The following is a 9,453-nucleotide window of genomic DNA, read 5'->3' as shown; positions in this document are numbered from 1 at the left end:
CTCCTAGCCGTGTGCGGCGCCCCTCTCCACAGTTTCGTCCCTCAGTTATATTTTTGTAGTGCTTAGGCGAAGCCCTGTGGAGATAGCATCACCACCATCGTCACCACACCGTCGTGCTGCCGGAACTCATCCACTACTTCGCCCGTCTTGCTGGATCAAGAAGGCGAGGACGTCACCGAGCTGAACTTGTGCTGAACGCGGAGGTGCCGTATATTCGGTACTTGATCGGTTGGGTCGCGAAGACGTTCGACTACATCGACCGTGTTACTAAACGCTTCCGGTCACGGTATACGAGGGTACGTAAACACACTCTTCCCCTCGTTGCTATGCATCTTCATGGATAGATCTTGCGGGTGCGTAGAATTTTTTTTGTTTTCCATCCAACGTTTCCCAACGGATCACCAGATCTACATCCGCAAATGTTCATAGATATGTCCTAAAGTGTCAGCGGTTAGCTCGCGGGCAGAGGTCATCCAACTGGAGTACCAAATATAAAGCCAAATATAAAGCGGACATCAATTTTTATTGATTTTTGGAATACTATTTACATGGCAAAAGATCTCTAAATACTAAAACAAACTAACAAAAGCATATCTACTCCCCGTCAGAGGTGAGGTCGACGTCCCACGCAACGGACGTCCGGTCTCCTCATCCTTGGCGGCCGGCCTGACCGAGGTGGAGCTACCGAGGTGTGGCCCATTGGCATCGTCATTGTGCTGCTCTGGCGTATCGTCATCGTCATCATCCAGGCGCTCGAAGTGCCAATGCCGTCCGAGATAGTTGTTGTGGACCTGGTGGTGCTCGCCCTCGTCGGTGCGATGGCTCTGCATGAAACTGACCACTGAATACTTGCCAATGTTGGCAGCAGTGAAAAATAACTGCTTGAATTCTATAGTACTGCTGGTTGGTTGGTTCTCTTGTTTTTTTTAACCATGGTAACTTTGTAAAGTTCAGGAGGCTTAAAGTTATTTGCACGGCCGCTCCATAATGAGCATTGGAGTTGCTAGCTTTGCATTGGTTGAAGAACATCGATAGTGAAGTTCAGGAGGCTTCTTCTCCGTCCCTTTGCCTGCTATCTGCTCTAGTACTCATGGTTATCTGCTCCCCATTCCCTCCCCTGCACCCCAGATTCTATTTTCCACACTCAATTTTATTGCTCCCTTCCAAAATATTTTGATTTTCCCTGCTTTTGCATTTGAACCTGATTTTTTCGTTGGAAAAATAAGTCTTGCAGCAGCGTGCCGGCGCGGATGAGGAGACCACCCCACTCTCCGGCGATCGGCCCTTCTTCATCGTCGTCACGTGCAAGACCCACATCCAGAAGCCCTATCTGCTGGAATGATAAGGCGCCGCAACATGATGTCTCCAAACGCTCGTGGCAGGAAACAATGGCGGCTAGCTTCATAATCATTTGGCCACGCCCTGATTTGCTCTGCTTCCTGCGCCGGACCGTGCAGATAATCCCGGCTAACTTCTAGCACCGGCTGCAGGCGAGGCGCACGCCAGTGGTGCTCCGGTGCCGTGGGAGCTCATGGATCATCAGCTACTGTGGCCACACCAAGCTGAAGAACCTCGACGCGGGCTGGGCGGACTTCGCCGTCGACAAGCGGCTGCAGGTTGGAGATGCGCGTGTGTTCGACCTGGTGTCCAGGGATGCCGATATTGCGGCAAGTGGAAGGTGGTGCTGGAGGTGCAGGTGCTTCGAGGTGGTGGCCTGCCGGAGCCCGAGGATCTTGGCACCAAAGGAGACACCGCCGATGAGCCCATCACCATCATGGACTAGTCATCGATAGTGAGAACAAGACTGCACTTGTTGCTGGTGTCAGTACTAGGTAGTTCCAATATGCGCAAGTTTTCTTTGTCAGCCATTGACCAACAAATGAGTAAATTGCATGAAACCATCGCTTTAAAGGCTAGATTTGCAGAAAACGCTACGTTGCATATTTTTGGCAGAAAACATCATATCTAGCGTAATCTTTTTGCAAATAACACTGATAGACGTATTATGACCGTTTGAGCGCGTTTATGACAGGTGGGGCACACTCGTCAGAAGCTGACTTGGCAAAAAATGCCACATAGGCGTGTTGACTAGTCTACTCGCCCCTCGCGTCCCAGCGCCGCCCAGGCCCTCGCGCCGTGCCTCCCGGCCCTGCCCCCGCCGCCATCGTCGTACCCCTAGCTGGATCCCGAGACATCCATCTCCATCGTCCCCGCCCTGCACCAGATTCGTCGGGAATGCATACTCGGTGTGCGTCGGCTGCGGATGGATGCCGGCTGTCCAAATGCATCTCGGTGACATGAACAGAAGAAACTCCCATGAATCTCATCTTGGACGCCTTGCTAGTTGCTACCTAGGGATCTAGATGGGGTGCTGTGTGCGGCCAGAAATCGTGGAGGTCAGTGGGTGCTTAGCTAATCGTTGGACAATAGCAATCGAACAAGCTCGTACCTCCAATCGGCCTAAGATCACGGACGGGGCGGAAACGGCAGGGGCGCGAACCGACGTCGCGGCGAGGAGGGGCGTGATACGCGGCGGCATCAGGGGAGGGTCATCTGTCGCAGGACGGGAGGTCGGGAGCACACGCACCTCCTCGTTACACGCTCTCCGCCGGATGCGCTCGTCCGTGGGCAGCGACTGCAGCGCCTTCTTCTTGATCCCCTTGCACGATGCCGCGACTGCCCCGGCGCGTCGACGAAGAAGGCGGAGAGATTGCACAGGCGGGAGCACTGGGCCACCATGGCCAGCCGGACCATGCGGAGCATGTAGCAGAGCACCGCCGCCAGGATGAGCAGCGCGTCCGTGAGCACGCTCGTACCACCACTGGGCGCCACCGGCGCGGCCAGGCGGTTGATGGACTGCTGCAGCAGGTGGCGCGGCATTTTCCTCATTGGTTATGTGTGGACGGGGAGAAGCAGCCGGATGCAGCGACGGCGCATGTGAATCTGGTGCTGTGGTGGCTCTGCTCGTCCCCAGACGGATGCAGCGGAGGCGGCGCACAGCAAACCTACAGCTGTGGGGCGACGGAGGAGAACGGGTGCGGATCTGCAGCACTTTGGAGCTCGTGGCTCAGCAGCCTCGCCGGACTCCGGCGAAGGCTGCCGCCGCCGTGAGCGCACACAGACTTGTTCGACGTAATGCTGAGACAGAGAGGAGGAAGAGTCAACACGCCTATGTGGCAATTTTTTTGCCAGGTCAGCTCCTGACGGGTGAGCCCCACCTGTCATAAACGCGCTCAAACGACCCTAATACACCGATCGGTGTTATTTGCCAAAAGATTACGTTAGACATGGTGTTTTCTGCCAAAATTATGTAACGTAGTGTTTTCTGCAAACCTAGCCTTTAAAGTGGTGGTTTTCTGCAATTTACTCCCAACAAATTATTTTTCTTAGTTTGCATTTCATTCTCTCGATCCATGACAGAAATTAATATCTTTTTGAATAAATACTTTAAATTAGATCAACCGGGGTAATTTGGCCACGGCATAATCGCTTTGCTCCAGATGGGACCATATTCGTCTGGCATGTGCACAGGTCATTATTTACCAATGTCCTTCCTTGCAAAAATATATATTTTTCAACCAGGCTAGACCCCTTCCCATTAATTGCTTAACATAAAAACAAACGGAAAAACAATTTAGGGTGTGTTTGGTCACGGGGCTATCCTTCCTGGACAGGCATTGCCCCGTTTTAGAGTGACAAGGAACAATAGAGGCAGCCAGATGCTCCGAATATTCACAAAAAATGGGGCTGTAGGTAGCCATGAAAAAGTGGCGGGTGGTGGCAACCACCCGTGCGTGCGCACTTGCGAAACGTTTTAGACACAGGCCGGTGGGCTTGATGAGCCACGTGGACGATGATTGAGGGTGGGGCGGCGACTGCTATCTTGGGGCTGGTGGATGCGTCAGACAATGAATCGATATTTATATCTCCATGTATGTCATGATGCGTTTTGCGCTTGTATAGTTTTCCTACCTCTGTATGCATAGTTGTATGCGTGTTGTATTTTCTGCTCATGTATTTGTTGTAACCGTGCTGCTGTATTTCCTGCCACCGATGAAACAACATGTGGGCTGCTGTATTCCCGCTGCTGTAAGCACAGTTGCGTGCGTGCAGTTAAGACATGATTTTTTCAACACAATACAGACATAAACGCGCATACATACGCAAATACACTCACATATTTAAATGCACGCACGCACACCCTATCCCTATGAGCAACTTCAAGAGACTGAGCCGGCACTTTATGTTGAGAATGATGAAGCCACCACATCCATCTTCGTAGTCGATGAGAACGTCTTCTCCCAATGAACAAACATTCCCCGAATGCCTGAAATAATCTAGGAAAAATACGAGCACTAGTGCCAAGTTTAGAACTTAACCCTTGGTGGGCTGATTCGACCAAAAATAATCTAATCATCGGAGTTAGGCTCAGTTCGCGTTTTGGCATGCTTGGCATGCTGTGGATGAGTTCTTGTATCTGTTCATTCATGTGTTTCTGCTCAATAAAAAATGCAAATTTTGGTGCAACCTCACGACCTCGATAAAAAATGTCATCACAACCATTATCCATTATTCATACCTTGAACCAAACACTTCAATGGCTATCCTCAATCATGTTTTATCCTTCTCGAACCAAATAATACATGGGTTAACCTCACCCGCCCAACCAAACTAGAAAAAGGGCTATCCCTAACCAGTTTGTTAGGGATACCCACAACCACCCTGGTGTGTCCCTAGAGGGGGAGGGAGAGGGATAAGCGAGTCGGGCACTAGTAGGAAACCTGTTGCCTAGAGTTTGCCATCAAAGCTGTAGCTATAGGACGAAAACCTGCTACAATCAACACCTACAGAATAGCGTCATAATGCAAGAACAAGTGCCAAGAACTACCAATACAAGCTAAGATCGACAAGAACTAGAGCTAAATCAGACATAAGACAAAAAGGAAGGCAACCATATCAGCTAAGGTTCCATACTTTTGAGAGACTCCAGCAGCTCAGCCTAATGGCCTCAAGCATCAGTCCGTTGATCAGTAGCTGGGACCAGAAGCGAAGCTATACGAGCAGTTTCTTTCATCTGCACCTGCACACCGCTGTTTAGATTGTCTTCTTTGGCACACTTCAGTAAACCTGACCAATATATCAAGAATTAGCAAATGGTGAAGATAACACCAACAGGGTACCTGACCACATGCTTATCAAAAGAAATTGTGTTCCTTTCAGACCAAATACCCCAACATATGTCAGCAAGACCAAGCATATTAAATTTGCTAGCATATGTTAATGGTGCAGCAATCAACCCCTGTGATTTATCAATTGACACCCAAACCTCTCAAGTCATAAGAAATCCAATAAATAAATGTCTGATAGTCTCCTTTTAGAGCAAAAGGAACAACTAGGATTTCCCAACCACTTCTGTTTTTACAAATACTCCCTGGTGAGAATAGCATCTAGAAAGATCTACCACATTGATTTCTTAATTTTCACGGGTATATGAGCTTTCCAAATCCACTTGCTATCAGGGCCGGCTTTGGACCAGTGCGAGAGGTGCGACGGCCCGGGCCCAGACTAAAAAGGGGCCCATAGTATATATGCAGTATATATATTATATATTACGGATTAGTGGAAAAAAAGAATGACTAATGTCCAGCCCAGGTAGCTCTGAGCCCACCCAGCAAGCAGCACGCAACCACCACTAGGGCCTGCCCAACCAAGCCCAGGCAACGCACGTTGCCCTGTCGTTCGCCTGGAATCCAGGGAGACGCACCGACACAGGAGCACGGAGACGCATCGACACAGCAGCACGCCTCCTGACGCCGACACCAGCGCACCGCACCGAACCTGGAGCTGAGTTTGGGGATCAAATCGGCAAGAATTCGGGGAAGAGATCAACTGATCAAGATCATCATTCAGAAGGTAATAATTCTCAGATCAATCTATTCATAAATCCTAATCTATAGGCGAATATTTTCCGGTGGTCTCAATTCTGAAACTTCTCATCTAAAAACATAACGTCTTCAATCTCTGATACTGTATTCGTGTTTCTCACTTGCAGCATAATCATGTTACCTAAAAAACATCTATCTGGCTGTGAGAAAAGAAACAACAAGAAAAGAGTAGACAAGTTGATTAAATCTCAGGAAGGCGCTATGGATATGTTTGTCTTGAGGACTGGTGCTGCTACAAATTCAGAGCAATTATATATCACAAATGGTGAAGAAAAACCTGATGATACTAAGAATGCCGTTGAGGAAAATCATGTCGAGAAAAATAATGCTGCGGAAAATGATGCCGATCAGCACACGGAAAATTTTAGTGACCATGAGAATCTTGGAAATGCAGATGAGCAGGGTTCTTCTTTTGATATATATGATCCTAGAACTTGGAATATTCTTGACAATAAATCAAGAGATATTCTCATTGAAAAAGGACCTATAAGGGAATACAATCTTGTGTTTCCCGAAGATGAAATTAGTGGCAGGCATTTTTCATATGATTACTACACAAGAAAGTTAAGGAATGGCGAGTTCAGTGATCGGAGGTGGTTAGTGTACTCTAAACACGTGAATAAAGTCTACTGTTTTTGTTGCAAATTGTTTAAATCTGGAAAAAGCAAAAGTCTGCTAGCATCCGAGGGATTGAAGGATTGGAGACATCTTAGTGAGAAGCTCAAATTGCATGAGAATAGTGTTGAGCATATCACTAACATGAATACTTGGAATGAGGTAAGGCTGAGGCTAAGTAAGAAGGAAACAATTGATAAAGACATGCAACAAGAGATTGCAAGGGAGAAGGAGCGATGGAGACTTGTTTTAATTAGAATTGTTGCTGCTGTGAAATTTCTTGCTAAACATAGTCTGGCTTTTCGAGGATCGAATGAGAAATTATATCAAGATAACAACGGAATTTTTTTGGGAGTAATTGAAATGATGGCAGAATTTGATCCTGTAATGCAAGAGCATCTTCGGCGCATTAAGAATAGTGAAATCCATCATCATTATCTTGGCCATAATATTCAGAATGAGTTAATTTCCCTTCTTGGTCGCACTGTTAAATATTCTCTGTTGAGGATAATTAAGGATGCAGGGTATTTCTCTGTCATCTTGGACTGTACACCTGACGTGAGCCATCAAGAACAAATGACTCTAATTGTGAGGTGCGTAAACATGTCAAGTACTACTACAAAAATAGAGGAGTTTTTTCTGGAGTTCTTGAAGGTGGATGATACATCAGGACTTGGACTTTATAATGTGTTAATAGATTCACTTAAATCTGTTGGTTTGGATGTTAAAGATGTTCGTGGACAAGGGTATGACAATGGTTCGAACATGAAGGGAAAACACCAAGGGGTACAGAGCAGACTACTTGAAACTAATCCAAGAGCATTATTCATGCCATGCGCTTGTCATAGCCTGAACCTTACTCTTAGTGATATGGCAAAATCTTGCGGTAAAGCTGTTACCTTCTTTGGTGTTGTGCAAAGAATTTATATATTGTTTTCAAGCTCTACTAAAAGATGGCAGCTATTGCTTGATCATGTTCCAAAAATGACAGTTAAGTCTTTGTGTAACACTCGATGGGAGAGTCGAATAAAGAGTGTTCAGGCTATCAGATATCAAGCACCCGAGTTAAGAAAAGCATTACTGGAATTGAAGAGAACTTCTACCGATGACGCCAAGACTAAGAGTGACGCAAAATCTTTGGCTAGCGCACTTGAGAAATTTGAATTTTTACTTGGCATGGTCATTTGGCATGACATTTTGTTCACTGTAAACATGGTGAGTAAGAAGTTGCAGTCTAAGTTTGTGTGCATTGATGTTACTCTTAAACAGATTGAAGATGCCATCTCATATTTTAAGAAGTACAGAAATGACGGCTTTGCAACTAGTCTGGATATTGCGAGATCTATTGCAATTGACATGGGTGTACAACCTTTGTTTCCTGTCAAGAGACGTATTACTAGAAAAAGACAGTTTGATGAAATTAGTGGCAATGACGAAAATAACCAGAATGAAGAAACACAAGCAAGTGAGGTGGAATCATTTAGAGTTAAATACTTTTTGCTGATGATTGATGTTGCAATTGCTTCCCTAACTACTAGATTTGAGGAACTGAAGACATTTGGGAGCATATTTGGTTTCTTGTTCAACTCGAAAGAGTTGAAGTCCTTGGGTGATAATGATCTAAGAAGATGTTGCACTAATTTTGTCAACAAATTCACTCATGGTAAGTCAGCAGATGTCGATCTAGATGATTTCGTTTCTGAACTAAAAGTACTGCAGATGACATTGCCAAACACATTCATGTCAGCGGATCAGATATTTGAGTTTGTTAGAGATGCGGATTGTTATCTAAATGTCTCAATTGCTTATCGTATCCTTTTGACCGTACCTGTGACTGTTGCATCAGCTGAAAGGAGTTTCTCAAAATTGAAACTATTGAAAAATTATTTGAGGTCAACGATGTCTCAAGAAAGATTGAATGGATTGGCCATGTGCTGCATTGAGAAGAATATGCTGGATAGTATTGATCTTGACACTCTCATTGATGATTTTGCGTCAAAAAATGCACAGAAGTCTCGTTTCACATGATCACTGGAGGTTAGCATGCTATTTCAATATGTTTTTTCTGCGTTGTAACTTCCATGATACTTGGTTTGGAACAAAGACAGGGAAAATAACATATGCTTGATTCTAGTAAAAATATATTAGTTTTATGATTTTATAGCAATTTTATATTTTCATGTATCAAATTGGATTTTTCTCTCTATTGGGCCCACTGGTTGGGTTCGCACCGCGGCCTTCGAAATCATAGAGCCGGCCCTGCTTGCTATTAGCACCAGCAAGATCTCTCTCTCTCTAACCATGTGTACACAAATTTATTTGTGAAAACCCATTCCTTCTGCAAAGCCCAAGTGATGTTGCCAGGGGAAGCGTTTACATGTCCCGATTCATAGCAACAATGTCATTCCACTGAACTAATAGATCATTCAGTAACCTTCTACGAAAGGGGTTCACCAAGTTACAAGTAACTAACTCGACAATATGACAATTTCGATTTTGACATAAATCAAAAAGCTGAGAAAATTGATCACAAAGGGCCCTAACATTATACCAGGGATCAAGCCGCTCATCAAGTTACCACTATTCAAGAAAATCTTTCTACCAGCCATACAAAATTCTTTCACTTTAAGAATATTCTTCGAGCAAGGAGAATCATTAAACCGAGGTTTACACGATGCCATCATTTGATTCCTAAAGTATTTTGCCTTCACAATCTTTTGCCAAAGGCCATCCTAGGTGTCAAGTTTCCACCAGCATTGGGTCATAAAGCTGATATTTTGCTCTTCTAAATCAATAATTCCTAACCCTCCTTTTTGCTTGGATCTACAAATTCATCCCTGTTTGACCATATGATATTTCTTTTGACCACCTCCTCCTTCCCAAAAGAGGCCTT

The 9,453-nt window shown here is 45.5% G+C and overlaps 1 pseudogene; it reads left to right on the top strand.

Moving 5' to 3' along the window:
* Nucleotides 1-1,388: 1,388 nt before the first annotated feature.
* Nucleotides 1,389-1,783, top strand: LOC123167355 (B3 domain-containing protein Os06g0112300-like; annotated as a pseudogene).
* Nucleotides 1,784-9,453: the final 7,670 nt, after the last annotated feature.

This window comes from Triticum aestivum, chromosome 7D (genome assembly GCF_018294505.1).
Source record: "Triticum aestivum cultivar Chinese Spring chromosome 7D, IWGSC CS RefSeq v2.1, whole genome shotgun sequence".
Classification (NCBI taxonomy): Eukaryota; Viridiplantae; Streptophyta; class Magnoliopsida; order Poales; family Poaceae; genus Triticum; species Triticum aestivum.
The sequence above is the reverse complement of the archived record's forward strand: the minus strand, read 5'-3'. Positions and strand labels throughout refer to the sequence as shown.